Below are 20,735 nucleotides of genomic sequence, written 5' to 3' on the forward strand. Positions count from 1 at the left end.
TCTCCTTCCTTCTGCTCACTCTGGGGTTTTCTTGTTGCTCTCTTTCTAATTCTTTGAGTTGTAGAGTTAGCTGATTTACTACCATTTTTTCTTGTTTTTTTTTTTTTGTGATAGGCCTGTAGAGCTATAAACTTCCCTCTCAGGACTGCTTTCATTGTGTCCCATAGGTTTTGGATTGTTGTGTTTTCATTATCATTAGTTTCCAGGATGTTTCGAATTTCTTCTTTGATTTCATTGGTAACCCAATCAATATGTAATGGCATGCTATTCAGCTTCCAGGTGTTTGAGTACTTTGGGTTGTTTTTATTGTAGTTTATTTCTAATATTATGCCATCGTGGTCTGCGAAGACGCTTTTTATGATTTCAATCTTCTTGAATTTGGGGATACTTTGCTTGTGACCCAATATATGGTCTATTTTTGAATATGTCTTATGAGCATTTGAGTAGAATGTATATTCCCTGGCTTTGGGGTGAAGTGTTCTGAAGATGTCTATTAAGTCCATCTGATCTAGTGAGTCATTTAGGATTGCTGTATCTTTGCTGATTGTTTGTCTAGAGGGCTTATCCAGTGTTGTCAGTGGTGTATTAAAGTCCCCTACTATGATTGTATTGTTGTGGATCTCTCCTTTGATATCTTCCAGGAGTTTTTTTTATGAATTTGGGTGCTCCTGCATTGGGTGCATATATGTTTACCAGAGTTATATCTTCTTGTTGTATTGATCCCTTTAGTATTAGGAAGTGGCCTTCCTTATCTCTTGTTATGGCCTTCACTTTGAGGTCTATTTTGTCCGATATAAGTATTGCTACCCCAGCTTTCTTTTCCTTTCCATTTGCCTGAAAGATATTTTTCCATCCTTTCACTTTCAGGCTGTGTGAGTCCCTTCTAAGGAGGTGGGTTTCTTGTAGACAGCAGATGTATGGGTCATGTTTTTTTTATCCATTCAGCCACTCGATATCTTTTGTTTGGAGCATTTAGTCCGTTTACATTTAAAGTTATTATTGAAAGGTACTTGTTTGTAGCCATTTCTGTTTTTGTGTGGCTGTTTTCTTTCTGAGCTTTTTATTTCTTATTTTTATACCAGTCCCTTTAGCATTCCTTGCATTGCTGGCTGGGTGGTAATAAACTCCCTTAGCCTTTTTTTGTCTGTGAAGCTTCTTATTTCCCCTTCAAGTTTGAATGATAGCCTTGCTGGATAGAGTATTCTTGGATTCAGTCCTTTGCTTTGCATCACTTTGTAAATTTCTGTCCATTCTTTTCTGGCCTGATGTGTTTCTGTTGAGAAATCATTTGACAATCTAATGGGAGATCCCTTGTATGTAACTTTCCGTCTCTCTTTTGCAGCCTGTAGGATTCTCTCTTTGTCCTGAACATTTGCCATGGTAATTATGATGTGTCTTGGTGTGGGTTTTTTTTTGGTTCACCTTGTTTGGGACTCTCTGGGCTTGCGTGACTTTTTTCTTCCCCACCTCAGGGAAGTTTTCTGATATTATTTCTTCTAATAGGTTTTCTAATCCTTGTTCATCCTTCTGTTGTTCTGGTACCCCTATTATTCGTATGTTGTTTCGTTTCATGTTGTCCCAAAGCACCCTTAGGCTCTCCTCCTGACTTTTCATTTTTTTTCTCCAATTGCAGTTCAGTTTGGGTGTGTTTTGCTTCCTTTTCTTCTAATTCACTAATTCGGTCCTCCGCTTCTCCTAGTCTACTGTTGATACTTTCAATGGAGTTTTTCATTTCAGCTATATCACTCTTCATTTCTTCTTGGGTCTTACTTAAGTTGTTGATTTTTTCATCTGTTTCTTCTAGCTTCTTGCAGAGGTTGTCGATTTTTTCCTCCATCCGGTTTGTGCACTCTAGGACCCTTATTCTGAATTCTTTTTCTGTCATGTTGCCTGCCTCTGTATTACTTAGCTGCTTTTCTGGAGAGTCCTCCTACTCTTTCCTTTGGGGGTTTCTTTGTCTACGCATGTTTGATCTCACTGACATATCTAGACATTGAGTCGTTCAGTGGTTGCTCCCTTGGTGGCAGTGACTCCTTGGTCTGTGGTTGCTCTTCGGGCAGTTGCGGTAGCAGCTGCTCTTCAGTTGGCAGCAGCTCCTCTGGTGGGTGCTGTTCACAGCTGTGGTGGCTCTTCGGGCTGGTGGGGCGAGGTTTCACGTACAGCTGCTGTTCCTCAGCAGAGGGTGTTGTTGCTCAGGAGGTTGCTGTTGCTTGGATCTGCTGCGTTGATTTAAAGGCACAAAATACAACACAACAAGGCACCACGTACCAGGCACTATACACAAATATATTCACGATATTAATAACCCCAAATAAAGGTGACCACCTGAATTAAGAGAATTAGGGGATAAGGAAGAAGGAAGAGAAAAAGATAAAAGAGGAAAAAGAAAAGTAGGGACCAAAAAAAGGAGTGCAAAAATGAAATTGGGAAAAAGGAGGGGGGAAAATTAAAGCGAGAAAAGAAAAGAAAAGAAAAAGAAAGAGCGAAAAGAGAGAATGAAGTGGAAGAGGGGAGGAGACTTATTTTATACGAGGAGAATACTCCTACAGAACAGCCATTAATCCCAACAAATTCCAGCAACAGCTCCCTGGAGATGAATGCAAACTAGAAACAACCAATAATATAACGATGAAAATAGAATGGAGAACACTAATCCCAAAATAAAATAAAGAGAAAATAAAATGGCACTTTAAAAAAAATGGTAAAATGGTAGCAGTAATAATACTGGTTAAAAGTAAGAAGGTAGTAAATAAAAGGGTAAAATCAGGTGATGGAAAAAAGAAGAAAGAAAAAAAAAAGGAAAAAAAGGAGAAAAAAAAACAAAGAAAAAAAATTTGGTTCCGTAGTTAAAAGGTGAAAAAAGAAAAAAAAAATTGCAGTAGTGAAGGTCCTTCGGTTCTTCTATTCTTCAGTGTGGCTCGCCTTAGACCTGCCAGGTATTCAGGAGAGTGTTGAGTTTCCCTGCGATACACTGTTCCTCTGTGTTGTCAACCACAGTCCTTTTTTTAAAGCAAGCCGCATTTGTTTCCCAGACTGCCTTATTTTGTGTTTAGCAACGAGTCAGTTTGTGGGTCAGCCTCTGGGTGGGAGTGTTCTGGGGTTGGCCTCTGAGGCTATAGGGCCTCTCTGTCCAGTGGAGGTTCACTGCCCAGAGCTGGCTGCGTAATAGTTAGTTACCGGGGCTGTGTTGTTGCTGGGATTGAAAATCCCTCTATAGGCCAGACCCTGTTAACTCCCAGGTACTGATCAGGTTATTTTAATCCTTGATCTCCTACAGGGTGGAATCTGGGTGTGGCTGTGCTCCTTGCCTGGGGGCTGGGGGGAGGAGTCTCACTCTCCAGAGAGAATGTCTGCCCCGGACCTGGGCTCCGGGGTGTCTCAGAACTCAATTCGCTGCCACCTCTCCCGGCCCCCCTTCTCTCCTCAGTCTCTCCCCAGATTCCACTCCTCCGCACACTCTCCCTCTCTTCAGCACAGGTGAGTGTCTGTATCCGAAATGTCCCATGAACAGGATTCAGTAAAACCAAACAAACAAACGCTGGCCGCGGAAACGGGAAAGGCTTGGTTTCTGTAGGCTTCTTCTCTTACCGGGACTGCATGGTCTGGTCAGCTCTTCAGGCTGCCCCCTTTAGGCTCAGTCCTCTGTGATCACAGAACCCAGCTCTCAGTTCCCCTGGCGGTTCTCCTTTCCCCTGTCAGGGGCTGTGCCTGTCCCAAGGGACGCGGCTGTCTGCCACGCGGTCTCCCTCCGACTCTCTGGGTTCAGAGGTCTGGCAAACTTTCCTGCCCAAATCCCTGGGCTTTTACCTTTCCAGGGGAGTTCTGGTCTTCCCGGCTGCAAACCGTCTCACCAGCTGAGCGATTTTGCCAATTTGGGGTGGATGTTACTAGTTTCAGCTGCTCACTTCATTTGCTCCAGGACACGACCTGGGACACGTCTGCCTATACCGCCACCATCTTGCTCTTCCACTCGACAGCTTCCTTTAAGGCAGTGGTTCTCAACCTTCCTAATGCCGCCACCCTTGAATACAATTCTTCATGTTGTGCTGACCCCCAACCATGAAATTTTTTCGTTGCTACTTCATCACTGTAATGTTACCACTGTTATGAATCGTCATGTAAATATCAGATATGCAGGATGTATTTTCATTGTTACACACTGAACATAATTAAAGCGTAGTGATTCATCACAAAAACAATATATAATTATACATGTGTTTTCCAATGGTCTTAAGCGACCCCTGTGAGAGGGTCGTTTGACCCCCAAAGGGGTCGCGACCCACAGGTTCAGAACCGCTGGTCTAGTGGGAATCCCTGTTTCCCAGAACGCAACTCCCCACCTACCATCTGGTCCTCTCGCTAAGGAAGCCAACAAATGCGCCTGGAAGACAGTCCGGGACCTAAACACCGTCGGGTGGAAGAGAGACTCGGTCAGGCGGCAGGAAGGCCGCCTCAGCCCAACACCTGTCCTGGCTGGGGGCTCCCGGCTCCCGGGGTCCCGCCCATACGCAGCGGGAATCCAAGCCCTGGACACCTCCCAGTGGCTGAAGGCTTCTTGACGGACACTCGCAGGACCCAGGGCAGCCAATCACCATGGGGGGTTGGGAGCGCAGGGCGGGCTCTTTCCTCAGGATTCTCTCCTTGACTGGCAGGAAGGCTCCACCTCCATGGCCCGCCCTTTTCGCGTTTCTGACCGCCCATTGGCAGGCCGGGCCCCGTGACCACAGCACTCATTGGCGGCTGGCGCTGACGCTCTGGAGGCAGGAAGCTCCCCCTCAGCCGGCCGCACACCGCCTGAGGGCGGGAGCACGCGGCCAGGAGCGCGGGTTTGAGGGGACCTCGGCCAGGTTCGCAGTGCGGCCTGGAGACAGACAGGAAAACGGGAGCCTTGCGTGGGAACCCCTTTGCCGCTGGCCTTCAAACCCCCAGCCGAAGACCCAGGGTGTCCTCCCGAGAGGCTCCCACTCTGTCAGCCTCCAGGGACCCCAAGTGCGCTATCCCGGAGGACCCCCGGTCTCAGCGCCCAGAGGAACGCTCAATCCCCCAAAGGTCAGACACACCACACCCCGAGCCTGGGCTCCCTAACCACGGCACCCAGGAAGACCAAATCCCCAACTCCGAGACAGAAACCCTGGAGGCTGTCCCTGAGACCCCAAATCTCTTCACAGGAGTCCCAAATCCTCTGACCCGAGCACCCAACTTTCCTGGCAAGAAAGACCCGGATTCTGTCCAGCGGGCCCATCTCCTAAGCCGGAGACGTCTCTGCCCCTTGAGGCGCCTCCTCCCGCGTGCATTGCTCCTGAATCGTGGGTGCCATTCCCGAACCCGGTTCCTCTCGGCACAGCCCCCCCCCCCATTGTAAAGGCGAACCACCTCCACCCCCAAGGGCCCTCAACGCCCCCACCGCGCCCCTCAGACCCCTCTGACCGCGCCCCTCAGATCCCTCTGAGCACGCCAATCAGACCCCCCTGACCGCGCCCCTCAGACCCCCCAGACCGCTCCCCGCAAATCCCCCAGACCGCTCCCCTCAGTCCCACCAGACCGCGCCCGTCAGTCGCCCCAGACCGCGCCCCTCAGACCTCCCAGACCGCTCCCCTCAGACCCCCCTGACCGCGCCCCTCAGAGCCCCCTGACCGCGCCCCTCAGACCCACCAGACCGCTCCCCTCAGACCCTCCAGACCCCTCCCCTCAGTCCCACCTGACCGGGCCCCTCAGACCTCCCAGACCGCTCCCCTCAGACCCCCCACCGTGCCCCTCAGACCCCCCAGAACGCGCCCCTCAGTTCCCCCTGACTGCGCCTCTCAGTCCCTGGAACGCGCCCCTCAGACCCCCCTGACCGGGCCCCTCAGTACCCCCTGGGACCCCCCAACCGCGGCGGGAAGGAGGCGCCCCCTAGTGGGTCATAATGGCCGAGGCCCCGGTCTGTCTGGGGGTTGGGGGGGTGGGGGGGGGTTTGCCCTTCAAGGTGGGAGCGGTCCCCTCAGCGCCTCCTCCTCCCACAGGCACCGTGTCCTCGGGAGGGGACTCCGCTGGCGGCACCATGGACCCGGACAGGGACCTGCAGGAGCGCCCCGTGGAGGAGGCGGGGAGAGCGGGGCATAGGCCTAAGGTAAGGGGGTCCGAGGGGGTGGAGGTGGGGACGGGGGTGGGGACGGGGTGGAGGCGGGGCGCCGCCCCTCGGGCCGGGGAGGACGGATGGACGGACGGACGGTCTCTCCCCCAGTCCAGGGCCGCCTGCAGGGACGTGTCCATCTACTTCTCCCGGGAGGAGTGGGCGCAGATGGGCGCCTGGGAGCGAGCGCGGCACCGCAACGTGAAGAGCAACTACGAGGCGCTGCTCAGCATGGGTGAGCGAGGGGGGACGGGGCCGCGGGGTGGGCGGGGCGGGGGTGCTCCGTCCAGGGCCCCGGGCTCTGCCCCCGCCAAGCGCTGGCTCTGCTGTTTGTCCCTCAGCTCTTCGCCTGCAGGACAGACTCTTTCTTTCTCTCCTTCCAGGTCTCAGGGCCCCTCGACCCGCGTTCATGTGTCGCCGCGGGAGGACGGCCAGGCCCCGGGTGGAGGACTCCGAGGACTCGGATGACGAGTGGACCCCGAGGCCACGAGGTGCGGGCGGAGGGCGCGCAGCTGCCTGACCCTGACCTGGTGTAGGTCGGGCGGCCTCTCGGGAGTTACCGGGGAGGAGCAAGAGGCAGAGCAGTTACACAGCCAGGGGCTGTTCACATAAACCCCTTTCTATGAATCATTTATTTTACAGAGAGAGAGAGAGACAGAGAGAGACAGAGAGAGAGAGAGAGAAACAGGTGAGAGAGAAACCTCCATGGCTGCCTCCTGCCGGCCCCCCACCTCACGGTTCATAGGTCGTGGCTCAACCACTGGGCCACACTGGCCAGGGTCATAAAACCTCTTTCAATGTGTAACAATAATTATATACAGATTTAGTGTTGACACTATCACAGAGGTCCCCCATTTCTCCCCCTTTTCTCACCTTCACCCAGACCCACCCCCCAAATCTACAATAATGAAACCATAATATGCAAATCCAGGGCGGACCAGCTGAAGGACCCACCAGATGACCAGGCTATGACACCCACTGGCGCCAGGCCAGCCAAGGCCTGTGAAACGCAATTGGTCCGGCCCCCCAATCCCCCATGATGCCCTGCAGAGAGAGGCCCAGGCCACTAGCCACTGGGTCATCAATGGGGGCTCCCCGTCACCCCAAAGAGGGAGGCCCAGGCCACCAATGCAGAGCTGGGGCTACTGAACGGGACCTCCCTCTGCAAGCGATGGATCGCAGGACTTCCAGACTGTCAGAGCCACAGAGGGCACAGGCCGGGCTCAGGAATTCCCCCCCACCACCACCACCACCACCACCGCCATTCCCACGGTGCAGAAATTTATAAATTTCGTGCAATGGTGCTCTAATATATATATTTTTTAAGCTGTTCTCTCTCCGGGAGCACACAGACCCCTCACCCTTTCCCCTCTCCTCCCCCCAACCCCCACTCGGTGTGCATCTCCTAAACTAAGGGACCCAGGAGACTTGCACCAGGGAGTCCGGGCAGGGGCAGCTCATTCAGGCTAACCCCCTGAACCTGGCTCCAAGGCCCCTTTTCTATGACTTTCCAATGAGCCAAAGCCGCCCGCCTAGGCTGAACTCTTTCCTTTAACCTTTCTAGAGCAACACAGCAGCCCAGCCTAAGCTCTCTCCTGCTGCTGCTTCTATCCTTGTTTCACTGTCCCTAGTTTTAATAAACATTCTCTCAAAATAAAAATAATTGAATAGCCATGTCTCGGTGGCTCCGTTGGTTGGAGCATCCTCCCATACACCAAAAAGGTTTCGTGATCCATCCCCAGTCGGGGTGTGTATGGGATACAACTCATCGATGTTTCTCTCTCACATCCATGTTTCCCTCTCTTTCTTCCTCTTCTTCTCTCTCTAAAATCTATAAGCATATATTCTCAGGTGAGGATGAAAAAATAATAATACAGGAGTATAAATGGTGGTGGAAAAAATAAAATAGAATAATAATATAATTGTATACTTATAGAACATTAACAAGTAAGTATACAAAAATATAACAGTGAGTAAAAAATAACTAATTCAGAAGAGTTGTGATCACATAGAAGGAGGAAGTTTTGACAGGTGAGCAGTGCTCTAAGACCTGCATGGGGACATATGGGAAAATTATTACTCATGGTAGTTAGGGGGTTGGGTTGTGGGCCAGGGTAGGAAGTAGTTCATCATTGTATCAGGTTCCATGGCAGCCATGGCATCATCTGCCAGGTTTCATGAAAGTCTGATTGGTAGGGTCTGTAGTTCCATGGGTCTGAGGTTGAAACATAGCTGAAGTCACGACGTTATGTCCAGCTTGCCCGAAACTCTGTTTATGTGGTGACTAGACCTGAGTCTTTGTCCCTAAGACTGTGTGATGCTGATCAGAATCTAGTGATTAGAGAAGGTGGTCACAATCCAAATGTGCAAAGGAGGAAGGATAAGAAAGAAAGGAGCCAAGGTGGTCCTGGTGCCTTGTCCAAGGTGGACTGGACAAGGCCAGTGTGAAGACAGAAGACAGAGAGGAGAAAGCGCTGGGTTACAGAGTAGAGATTCTTTGCAGTTACATGACCTTTATTATACTTGTGTCATGAAAGGCCAATTTTTTATTTTTGCTTTTTAGGGCAATTTTATTTTTTAAATCCTCACCCAAGGATATTCATTGAATTTAGAGAGAGGAAGGGAGGGAGACAGAAAGGGAGACAGAAACATCAATGTGAGAGAGGAACATCCATCAGTTGCCTCCTGTGTAGGCCCCAATAAGGATCAAACCGGAAACCTTTTGGTGTAAAACATGGTACTCCAACCAACTGAGATGCCCAGCCAGGGATAGGCCACTCTACACAAATAAAAGAGAAACATGCAAATTGGTGTCACTCTGCCAGGCCCGCCAGCCAATCAGGATACACATGCAAATTAACCCAACAAAGATGGCAGTTAATTTGCCTAACCAGGGCAGCGGCTGAGAGAAGACTGAAGGCTCTGGCTGGAGTGAAGACTGAAGACGAAAGAGGCTTGGCTTCTCCTCAGTGGCTGGAGCAAAGGCCTGGGACCCCGGTGCCAGAGGAAATCTAGTGCAGGCAGCCAGGGGAAGGAAGGCCTATTGCGTGAATCTTTGTGCAACGGGCTTCTACTTTAAATATATATATTGAACAGAGGATGAAGTACAGATGGGGTTTTGTCTATTTTTTTAAAATATATTTATTGATTTCAGAGAGGAATTCAGAGAGATCAAAACATCAATGATGAGAGAGAGCCATCGATTGGCTGCCTCCTGCACACCTGTGATGAGCCCGCAACCCAGGCATGCACCCTTGGCTGGAATAGAACCCAGGACCATTCCATCCGCAGGTTGATGCTCTATCCACTGAGCCAAGCTGGCTAGGGCTATTTTTTAACATTTTAAGAAAATTAGCTGATGCTCCCAATAAAAGCATAAGCCTAATGAAACCTCAGGAAACATTTTCCAATCATCCTTGGTCTGTCCTGGGATTACTCTATAATTCAGAATTCTGAAAGATAAAAATCTCCAGATTTTGAAACAATTACCAACCAAAACTGATTTCTCACACGGCAGGCGTGGCTCAGAGATTAAGTGTCGACCTATGAACCAGGAGGTCACAGTTCAATTCCCGGTCAGGGCACACGGCCAGTTTGATCCCTGGTGTGGGGTATTCAGGAGGCAGCTAATCCATGATTCTCTATCATCATTGATGTTTCTCTCTCTCTCTCCCTCGCCCTCTCCCTTCCTCTCTGAAATTATATATATTATTGATTTCTCACCATCTTTTAGCTAAACCTTCTTGGGTGGCCCTCAGAGTGGAACAGAATAAACATCAGAAGGTGAGTATTTCCCAAATCCTGTGGAAAAGAAAATCTTCCTCCTGGATGCAAATGCAGGGAAGAGGAGGAAAAATCAGAGTGCCACCTTCCTTTCCTGACCTCTTCAACAAAATGCCCAATATCATCTTAGTCGTTAATAACATCAGCAACAATAGTAGCTACCACGGGTCTTATCTTCACAATGCTTCAGACTCTAAGAATTCTACGTGCATAAACTCACTTAAACCTTACCACAACCCTATGAGGTAGGTACTATAAGTATCACCATTTCTGATGAGGAAACTGAGGTTTCAGACATATACAAGTGTTTGATTGTATGTCTGAAATCACAGTATCGGTGGTCGTGCAATCTAATCCATAGCTTCATCTCTAAACCACTTACAAGCTCATTAAAATTTCCATAGTTTTATGCACTTTCCACTGTCTCATCCATACATGATTACATCTTTCACTGACTGATGATTCCAAACGCAGTTCTGCTCTGCTATGCTCCAGTGAGAAATGCACTAAGACTTCCGACTTGCAGAAGCTCACTGATATATAGGCAGTTTGCATGGTGCATGGTCCCAGATGAAGATGGATATAGCAACCCCAGCATCAGAGCCTCCCAGTCAAATAAAAGAAAGCCTCTCAACTCTGGGGTGCTTCAGGTTTGACGATTCAGAAACAATAAACAATAAATAAAGTGACTTAAGAACTTCATAGAGATGACACACTATTCAATAGAAGCTCATCTGGAACTGGTTTTGAATGCTCATTCCAGTCAGAAGAAGTATGGCTTCTTTCTCTGAGCTCTAATTAGGCCAGTGTCATCTTGTTTGAATCATTGGCTCCGCCTGCCTACCTCTGCATTGTGAGCTCTTTGGTTCACACCAGATTCTTCTCAGAAGTCCCAGGCCCAGCTCAGGGTCCCTGAGGGCCTCCTGAATGTTTGCTGAAAGAGTGCTTTCAAATTTACAAATTAAACTAGAGTAGGGTCAAAGAATAATGAAGATAAATTACACGTGATTTCAAATATAGAGATGGCTGAGAGGGACATTGATAGCAGGACTGTAATCTCACATTCATACTGTATCAAAGTGCTCACAGAACACTTTGGTGAACATCATTATATTTCATGTTCATTATAACATTAAGAATTAGCATGTTATAGGTCAGGAAAATGAAGAGAACAGGCTAGTAGCACAACCTTATTCAAACAGAATTGGTGGGAACCAACTAATCTAATTACAACTATTCTTTCCATGATATAGTAAATTGCACATTTTAGCATAATTTCCTTTATTGTCATGGTAGGTTTCTGCCAGCCATTTCTTTTTAAAAAATATGTTTTTACTGATTTGAGAGAGAGAGGAAGGGAGAGAAGCATCAGTGAGAGAGAAAAACATGGATCAATAACCCGTAACTGGGGCATGTGCCCTGACTGGGAATGGAACCGGCAACCCTTCAGTTCAACCAACTGAGCTACACCAGCCAGGGCTCTGCCAACTATTTCTTTCTTTCTTTTTTTCTTAATCCTCACCCAAGGATATTTTCTCATTGATTTTTAGGGGGAATAGAAAAAAGAGGGAGAGAAAGAGAGAAATATCAATGTGAGAGACACACATAATGACTGGTGGCCTCCTGCATAAGCCCAGACCAAGGTCCAGGCCAGGGAGGAGGGTCCTGCAACCAAGGAACTCGCGCTTGACGAGAATTCAACTCAGGACCCTTCAGTCTGCAGGCCGACACTCTATCAACTGAACTACACTGGTTAGGGCCCAACTATGTCTTATTCTCTTCCCAGTATCCTTCATTCTCAATGTGCTATAAAAGAAAGAGCCTTAAGGCATGGGTTCTAGTCTTCGATTCAAAACCCACATTGGCCATTTCTTTTTCCTCTAATTTTCATACTTCCCAGGTATTTCCAAGAGTTGTTGAAGTGTTCATTAAAGTCATGTATATCATAAACCCTACATAATTAAATAAATGTACGTTACATTTATTTCCCTTTGCCTTTCACACTGAAGGCAAAGTCCAGGGCGCCATTAAGTAATGAGTCCAGTTTGAAGGAATTGTCAGGAACAGCAAATTTGTTGACCACAAGTGGCTCAGAGCAGACCCAGAAACCAGTGCCCCCTCCTGGAGAAGCAAGTACCTCTGGAAAGCACCCTAGATCAAAATTGGGTAAGTTCAACAATTTGGAGATTTCAGTTCCACTCATTCCTCTAGAAAGGCTGGTCAGTATAGCCTAGGTATGTGGGGTGGACTTTCAACAGGCCTGGATTTGAAACTGGAGTTAGCACTGAAGCTTTGAGCTAATCTTCCAAACTCTCTGAGCTCCTGAATGCTAATGTATACAGTGAACATAAGGAAACATGGGACACATATAGTTTGAAAGCATTAAATTAAATCTCAAACAATTGGCACATGCAAGTTGTCCAATAAATCCATCTGTGATAATAGCACCCATATTCTCTTGGTGTTGTGTGCCCAGATCTTTACTCAGTGCCTAACACATAACGTGCCCTCAATACATACTTTATGAATGACCAAAGCTTGGAAGGTTGAACCTGATAATGGGATCATCTAGAAACTAAAATTGAATCAGCCATCGGTAGTCAGTGTTGCGTACTAGTCTTTTAGTTAATGGAGGAAAATACCAGATACTATAAAGAACAGGTGATCATTTGATGGGAAGACATTGTGTGCTTTCTGACAAGTCAGGGACTCATGTTCCAGACCCACTTCGTTCACCAGCTCTTCTCTCATGTAGACCTCAGGAGAAAGGAGATCGAAGTGAAGATGTATAGCCTACGAGAGAGAAAGGGCCATGTCTACCAAGAGATCAGCGAGCCCCAGGACGATGACTACCTGTGTAAGCTCACCCTAACCAAGGAGCATGTTATGTCCTTGATGCAATAATTTCACTGGTCTTTGGGTGCCCAAATCATTCCCTTCCTCTCGTGACCGGGAATATAGGATTGAGGCTCACTGATGGGAGCTCTTTCTGAAACTCTTCAAGTGCAGGGACATGCACTGCACCCTGACTAATCCCTGTTGCTCTTGCCTCCAGATTGTGAGAAGTGTCAGAACTTCTTCATTGACAGCTGTGCTGTGCACGGGCCTCCTACGTTTGTAAAAGACAGTGCCGTGGACAAGGGGCATGCCAACCGCTCAGCCCTCACTGTGCCCCCTGGGTTGAGAATCGGACCATCAGGCATCCCTGAGGCTGGGCTTGGAGTGTGGAATGAGGAATGTGATCTGCCGGTGGGCCTGCACTTTGGCCCTTATGAGGGTCAGATCACAGAAGATGAAGCCACAGCCAACAGCGGCTACTCCTGGCTGGTGAGAACTTTACCTCTTCCCTGTCCTCTGGCTTCCCGGCCCTCCTGTGGCTTGGATTGCCCCACCTTCTACATGCTAGGACATGGATGGGGACCATATGGTTAGTTAGCTCTGTGTACTGGGCGGACTTTGCATGAACATGGAGCTCCTCTCTAAGGATCAGAGGGTAAATGGGAGCAAAGTGGTACAGACTCCTCCCTTGTGGGGCTCCTGCTTAGTGGACAAATTGACTAAGAAGTGTAGATGATGAGTAAGAAAAATGTCCTGTGATCACCATTGGCAGTTGAATCACCATGCAGGCTGAAAGAGATTTGATGACACTAGAATAAAGTAATTATTCTATTATATACACTCAAACTCACACACACACACACACACACACACACACACACACACACACACACACACAGCCTTTAACTTCTTTTCCTGAAATGCAGATCACCAAAGGGAGAAACTGCTATGAGTATGTGGATGGAAAGGATACATCTCAGGCCAACTGGATGAGGTAAGGTCACTAGGCTTCTGGGTGCCGGAGAGGACACTCATGCCTCACAAACCACATGTCTGTCCTTCCCATCATGCCTCCTTAATGGTCTCCCTCAGTACTCTGTTCCCCCTTTTTCTCCATACAGTGATCTTTAACATCTAGTGACATTTAGGAAAAAAAGGAGGTAAAAGTATAGCATATGTCCTCAAAATAGAAGTCTCTACTTTGGGCACTGGGAAAAACCTTGAGGACCCTGGATTACTCTGTGATTTATCTAACTGACATTAGTTAAACACTTACTATATTCCAGTTTAGAGGAAGGAATTCATTACTTACACAGATCACACAATCCATGTCCCTAGGGAGGACTTACTGCAGACGGACATGAAACATTTTATTTCATAAACATTTAACTCTAATTTTCCTATTTTTCAACAAGTGCCTAGTGCCCACATAGCCTTGAACCAAGGATAATCTAAACCTTTGAGGGCAGCACATCATCCCAGACTCAGTTCTAACTAGAACTGGATGTTGGAGCCTGCAGAGTCATAGTGCTCATGGCCCTTTCCTGAGAGGCTCTCTTGTGTCAGGGGAGACAGATTATGAATAAACTACTATTGTTCTGTGTTATTTTTCTAAGAAAGAGAGACCTCGACATTTCTGTGGGAACCTGGGGGAGGCAACTGAATGATGCCTTCAATAAAGTGTGGGGAGACTCGACAAAGGCCTCTGAAGAGAAGGGAGACTTGGACTGAATGTTGAATGGTGTGAGTCCTAGAGCAAGCCCCGAGTCCTGGGGTGTAACACAGAACCTGACTTACAGCTTAGAGAAGCTAGAGGCCACCGGGTTTGATGGGGAAGTCTGGAATGAGGCTTTGGAAATGGCATTAGGCAGGATGAGCACTGTGAGCAGGACATAGAGACAGGAATTCACATGACCTTGTGACAGAGGCTTGGACATTGAACAGAAGTTTCCCCAGGAGCATGGGGGTGGGTGCCATCAGTGCTGAGGGCCTTACGCGTCAGTGAGGATCTGGACACGATATGACAGGTAGTGGAAGCTCATCGCCTGTGGTTTTTTTTCCTTTCATCTGCCTCAACGCCAGGTACGTGAACTGCGCCCGGGATGAGGAAGAACAGAACCTGGTGGCCTTTCAATATCACAGGCAGATTTTCTACCGAACCTGCCGGGTCGTGAGGACGGGCTGTGAGCTGCTGGTCTGGTATGGAGAAGAGTATGGCCAAAAGCTGGGCATCAAGTGGGGCAGCAAGTGGAAGACAGAGCTTGTGGCCGGGAGAGGTGGGCACCACTCTTCTTCAACATGGAAAGAAAGAATTCTTAGAAGTTTTCATGCTCCAACTCTCAAGTAGAGTAAAATCCACTCTAGAGTCAGCAAAGCTTCAAATCAGATGCTTCAGAAATTGATGGCTCATCACATAGGACTTTGATTCTTAAGAATAATTTTAATATTTTTATTTTTGTTCTAATTCTTAAAAATATGCTTTTATTGGTTTTAGAGACAGAGATGAAGGGAGAGGGAGAGAAATATCAATCTGCTGCCTCCTGCATTCTCCTTACTGGGGATCAAGTCCACCACCCTGACATGTGCCCTGACCAGGAATCAAACTGGCTACCTCTGGGTAAATGGGACAATGCTCAACCAACTGAGCCACAATGGCCTGGGCCAATTTGTGTTACATTTTTAAAAATACTTCATGCACAAAATGCACGGCATCATATAGTGCTGAAAAAATCAGAGCCAAAAAAAAAAAATGTTTCAGGTACTTAACCAGCTCTCTCATCAAGGTGGTTGTTTTTGGGTTGTTGTTTTTTTTAACACTTTAGCTGTTTCTTCTTCATTTACTGCATATTTCTAAATGAAATGTGTGTGTTAACATGCATTCATTCATTATTTTGTGACTTGTCATGTGAATTCCTACTCGGTGCCACACAGGGTTCTGGGAGCTGGAAATACCAATTAACACGATGATCAGAATCACTGCTCCTGAGCAGCTGGTTGGTGAAGGATGGAAGCCTCGGCAGACATATATGCATGTGCTTAATATCACACAGTTGTTAGCGCTTTGGAGAAAACGGGCCCAGGACAAGTGCCTAGGGATCAGTGTGAGGGGAAGGTGGGTGTGCCGGATTGCAAAGGTCAAGGGAAGGCTTTCTCAGGAGACAACATTTACAACAGTTGTGTCACAAGGTCCCAGGCAGAGGGAGTGGCTGGTGCAGGGAAGGAAAGAGGTGGGGTGTTGAGCTGGCTGAGGGCTACTCCCGTCTCAGTCTCAGTACAGAGGGCAAGAACAGAGGTTGGACAGATGCCTAGCAGCCGGGAAATACAGTGCCTATGATCCAAGCTGAGATACTGGGGACTTTCTTGAGTGAGACGGGACAACTGAGCAGTTTTCCGCTGCAGAGTGGCATGTTCTAAAACTATGCTTTGTTAATTTTTTGGGGAAATAAACTTCAGTGGGGAATCCCCTCTGAGATTATTTCAACTCCCAGTGAGAGAGGAAGGCGGACTGGATGGAGAGAGATGGGAGTCAGGAGTTTAAGAAGCAGGTTGGGGAAATATTTTTGTTGTTGTTGTTAATCCTCACCCAGGGATATTGTTCCACTGATTATTTTTTGAGAGAGAGTAGAAGGGGGAGAGACAGAGAGAGAAACATCAATAGCTTGTCTCCCACAGACACCCCAACCAGGGCTGGGGATTGAGCTTGCAACCCAGGTATGTGCCCTTGACTAGAATCAAACCCAGGACCCTGGAGTCCCCAAGGCGACGCTCTATCTACTGATCCAAACTGGCTAGGGGATGGTTGGAAAGATATTCTGAAACAGGACTTTGTAGTGTATTTGAAGTAGGCTAACACTGAAAGAAATCAAGTAGGAATACTGTGTGAGGAAGGACATATTTCCATTTTGTGATTTGTGGAAAACTGAGAGAGAAGCAATTGCTAGTTGGGGCCTATGGTTTCTCTATTTTTAAATATTTTTAGTGATTTGAGAGAGAGAGGAAGGGAAATGAAGAGAGGGATAGAAATATCAACATGGATCAGCTGCCTCCTGCTGGGATCGAGCACAGAACCTGGGCATGTGCCCTGACCAGGAATCAAACTGGTGACGTCCTGGTTCATGGGTTGATGCTCAACCACTGAGCTACCTGGCCAGGCCTGTGGTTTTTCTCTTTAACATGACTTAGAAGATACATGTATATGGAATGGTCACAATAGTCCAACCCATATAAGGAGTGAAATGCCTTCTGATGGTCCTTGATCTGTAAGACCTTTTTTCTTTTCAATCCTCATCCCAGGATATTTTTCCATTGATTTTTAGAGAGAGTGGAAGAGGGAGGGAAAGACAAAGAGAAATGTCGATGTGAGAGAAACACATTGACTGGCTGCCTCCTGCACACGCCCAGACCAGGGCCCAGGCTGGGGAGAAGCCTGCAACAAAGGCACATGCTCTTGATGGGAATCAAACCCAGGACTTTTCTGTCCACAGGCTGAGGCTCTATCCACTGATCCACACTGGCCAGGGCTGTAGAAAAGACTTTTGATATGGGGTCTCTGGATTTCTGAAGAAGAGTAGTGCAGACAAAGAAAAAGAAAAGTAGACAGTGAAGGAACACTTTGTGGGAGGCAGAGCTTGCACTGTCAACACAGCTAGAATGATTCCGGGGACGGGTCTTACCAGGAGACAGAGCGTACGGCACAGGCAGGCTTGCCCACACCTGCCCTGACCAAAACTTTCTTCTCCAGCAGAACCAAAGCCAGAGGTCCACCCATGTCCCTCCTGCTCTGTGGCCTTCTCCAGTCGGACATTCCTCAGCCAACATGTGAAACGCAATCACCCCTCTGAGATTCTGTCAGGAGCATCTGCAGTAAAGCACATCCAGGCGGAGGAAGCTGGCCCAGAGCGTCAGAATCAACAGCAGCAGCAACAGACTGGTCCACATGGCTGGAATGACAAAGCTGAAGGTCAAGAGGTCAAATGGAGGTCCAAACCTTTGCTTAAAAGGATCAGGCACAGGGGAACTTCAAGGGCCTCTTTCAAGCCTCCCAACGGACAAACAGGGAGCTCCAGTGAACCTGAGAGAATAATGGAGGAAGAGCCCAGCACAGGCCAGAATGTTAACGCAAAGAACACAGGCAAATTATTTGTGGAAGTAAGAATGTCAAAAATTGTAACAATCAAGCATGGAGGGTGTGGGCAAGGCTTCAGTGATAAGTCACATATCGACACACACCAGAGGACACACTCAGGGGAGAAGCCATATGTGTGCAGGGAGTGTGGGCGAGGCTTTACAAAGAAGTCACATCTCATCAGACACCAGAGGGCACACTCAGGGGAGAAGCCCCATGTTTGCAGGGAGTGTGGGGGAGGCTTTAGAGATAAGTCAACTCTAATCATACACAAGAGGACACACTCAGGAGAGAAGCCCTATGTGTGTAGTGAGTGTGGGCGAGGCTTTACAGATAAGTCACCTCTCATCAGACACCAGAGGACACACTCAGGGGAGAAGCCCTATGTTTGCAGGGAGTGTGGGCAAGGCTTTACACAGAAGTCACATCTCATCAGACACCAGAGGACACACTCAGGGGAGAAGCCATTTGTGTGCAGGGAGTGCGGGCGAGGCTTTACAGTGAAGTATAATCTCATTAGACACCAGAGGGCACACACAGGGGAGAGGCCATATGTGTGCAGGGAGTGTGGGCGAGGCTTTACACAGAAGTCTGATCTCATCAATCACCAGAGGACACACTCAGGGGAGAAGCCATATGTGTGCAGGGAGTGTGGGCGAGGCTTTACACTTAAGTCCAATTTCATCAAACACCAGAGGACACACTCTGGGGAAAAGCCATATGTTTGCAGGGAGTGTGGGCGAGGCTTTACACTTCAGTACAATCTCATCCGACACCAGAGGACACACTCAGGGAAGAAGCCCGGTGTTTGCATGGAGGATGCATCATGAGCCCTAAATTGCACCTCAGCAGCCACAGGGCAAGTGTAGGCACCACATACCTCATTTCCCAGCTCTGACGGGGCTTCAGAGGAAGCCTGCTGGCTCCTTTGCTTCCCCAAGAGTGTACTTAGTACAGAAGAAACTGGTCAAACATCCTCCACTTTCAAGAGGAGAGGCAATAGACAAACAGTTCCTTAAGTGCTATGGGGATGTCAACACCAATGTCCCTCATGGTGTTTTTGGCCTCGTTTTAATAAAGTTTGTGTCCAGACAAACCTGAAGCCGACATGCCTCATTCCCCTCATCACTGAAAGCAGAGTTCCAGGAGGGCCTCAAAGAATGCTCAGCCACAGACCTGAACCCGGGAAGGTAGGAATCTGGCATCAGTCCAGTGAGGTTCCTGCCAGGGAGAGGGATTGAGACAGACTCACCAGGAACATGAATAGGACCCCAACAACCCCTTGGCTTCTCCTGGCTCCGCCCCTGATTCCTCAGACCTCTGTAGCCTCAGAGGTGAAAGCCAGAGAGGGTGTGTACAGGTGGGTGTGTGTGTGTGCATGTGTGTGTGTGAGTGCCCGTGTGCCTGTGCACACACCTGTGCTGCCTCAGTCTGGGCACTGGTCGCCCTCACCCTTCTTGCTGCCTCAGTAGCATCGGCATCTCACCTGGGGCACAGCATGAGGGCGCCAGGTCTGCCCACAAGGGGTTGAGTCTCAGCTCTGCCCTCACAACTGTGTGTCCTAAGGCAAGACCCCCAAAGTCTCTGTGCCCCTTTCCAAGCTATAAAGCGGGAGGGTGACCCAGGCTTTGGAGTGTCATTCAGAGTGGGGTCAGCACCGGCGCCTCTGGCTCAGGTGGCTAAAACGTGCGTCTCTCGGTGAACAGCGTCTGCCCGGCCTTGAGGTGGACAAGGGAGGCAGAGGGCGTGGGGCCCGGGAGCCAGTTTAGAGCTCGCGCAGCCCCACTGTTCTGCGTGGACTCGGCTGCCTGAGCAGGAGGCGTGGGGTCAGGCATGCTCCTTCCCGTGGCCACCCCCTTCCACTGAGCCTGGGCAGGCGGCACTGCGAGTTACCAGGACACAGGCCCTCGCCACCCTGCTGAGAGCTGCTAGGTGCACCTCACCTCACAGTGTGTGCGAAGCCCACCTCGCAGCAGCTCCTGGTGCTGGCCTTGTACCTGGGTCCGCGGGTCTAACCCTACCCTGACCCGTCTGAAATCCTTCACTGCACGTTTCTTATGGGGAGTCTGATGGGGCATGGACCCGCGTGAGCAGAGCAGGCAGGCCGTGTCGGTCATTCCTGGCCACCGGTTCACAGGTAATGTCCAGCGAGGCCTGGGGCACTGATGATCATGGGCCCATGGGTGGGAGTCCAGCGAGGCTCCAGGGAACAGGTAGCCTCTGCTTGGGGAGGCGAGGGGGCCACAGCAACCAGAGGCCCCTCTTTTCTTACAACAGAGCAGACGGACATCAATGCAGGGAGCAGGCCCACGCGGTGAGGGCCCGTCACCCCTCAGCCTGAGGGACATAGCACTGCACCTGTTCCAGGAGGAGAGCTCCTGAAGGGGTCACCAAACCCACGAACTGGGACCATGACCTTCCCTCTCCTGCCCGGCTGGTGTGGCTCAGTGCTTGATCATCGACCTATGAACCAGGAGGTCAGGGTTCAATTCCTGATCAGGGCACATGCTCGGGTTGTGGGCTTGATGCCCAGTGTGGGGCCTGCAAGAGGCAGCGGATCCATGATTCTCTGTCACCATGGATGTTCCTCAACTCTCTCTCTCTCTCTCTCTCTCTCTCTCTCTCTCTCTCTCTCTCTCTCTCGTCTCCCCCCGCTTCCTCTCCCTTTCTATCTGAGCTCAATAAAAAATATATTTTAAAAAATGATGGCATTTCTATGTGAAGAATTGAAACCTCATTCCCTCCAATGACTGAGGGCTTGGGTGGGTGACCTGAAACTCTCAGAAGCAACCTTTGAGCCACACCTTCATACTTGTGTTTTCCCTCATTAACCCAATCCTGAAACACCTCAGGACCAGGAGAAATCTGCCAGTTGGG

The 20,735-nt window shown here is 49.0% G+C and overlaps 1 pseudogene across 1 annotated transcript in view; it reads left to right on the forward strand.

Annotated features, from left to right (window-relative positions):
• Positions 1-17,555, forward strand: part of LOC308512511 (histone-lysine N-methyltransferase PRDM7-like) — a 45,144-nt pseudogene extending 27,589 nt beyond the window's left edge. Inside the window, exons 5-15 of the transcript in view lie at positions 5,850-5,895; positions 6,003-6,109; positions 6,224-6,347; positions 6,496-6,603; positions 10,370-10,389; positions 11,905-12,061; positions 12,651-12,752; positions 12,951-13,222; positions 13,660-13,727; positions 14,816-15,009; positions 17,478-17,555. The product of the transcript in view is annotated as a histone-lysine N-methyltransferase PRDM7-like (transcript). The remainder of the gene's footprint in view (positions 1-5,849; positions 5,896-6,002; positions 6,110-6,223; positions 6,348-6,495; positions 6,604-10,369; positions 10,390-11,904; positions 12,062-12,650; positions 12,753-12,950; positions 13,223-13,659; positions 13,728-14,815; positions 15,010-17,477) is intronic.
• The last annotated feature ends 3,180 nt before the right edge of the window (positions 17,556-20,735 follow it).

The sequence above is a fragment of the Myotis nattereri genome, assembly GCF_964212035.1.
Source record: "Myotis nattereri genome assembly, chromosome: Y".
Classification (NCBI taxonomy): domain Eukaryota; kingdom Metazoa; phylum Chordata; class Mammalia; order Chiroptera; family Vespertilionidae; genus Myotis; species Myotis nattereri.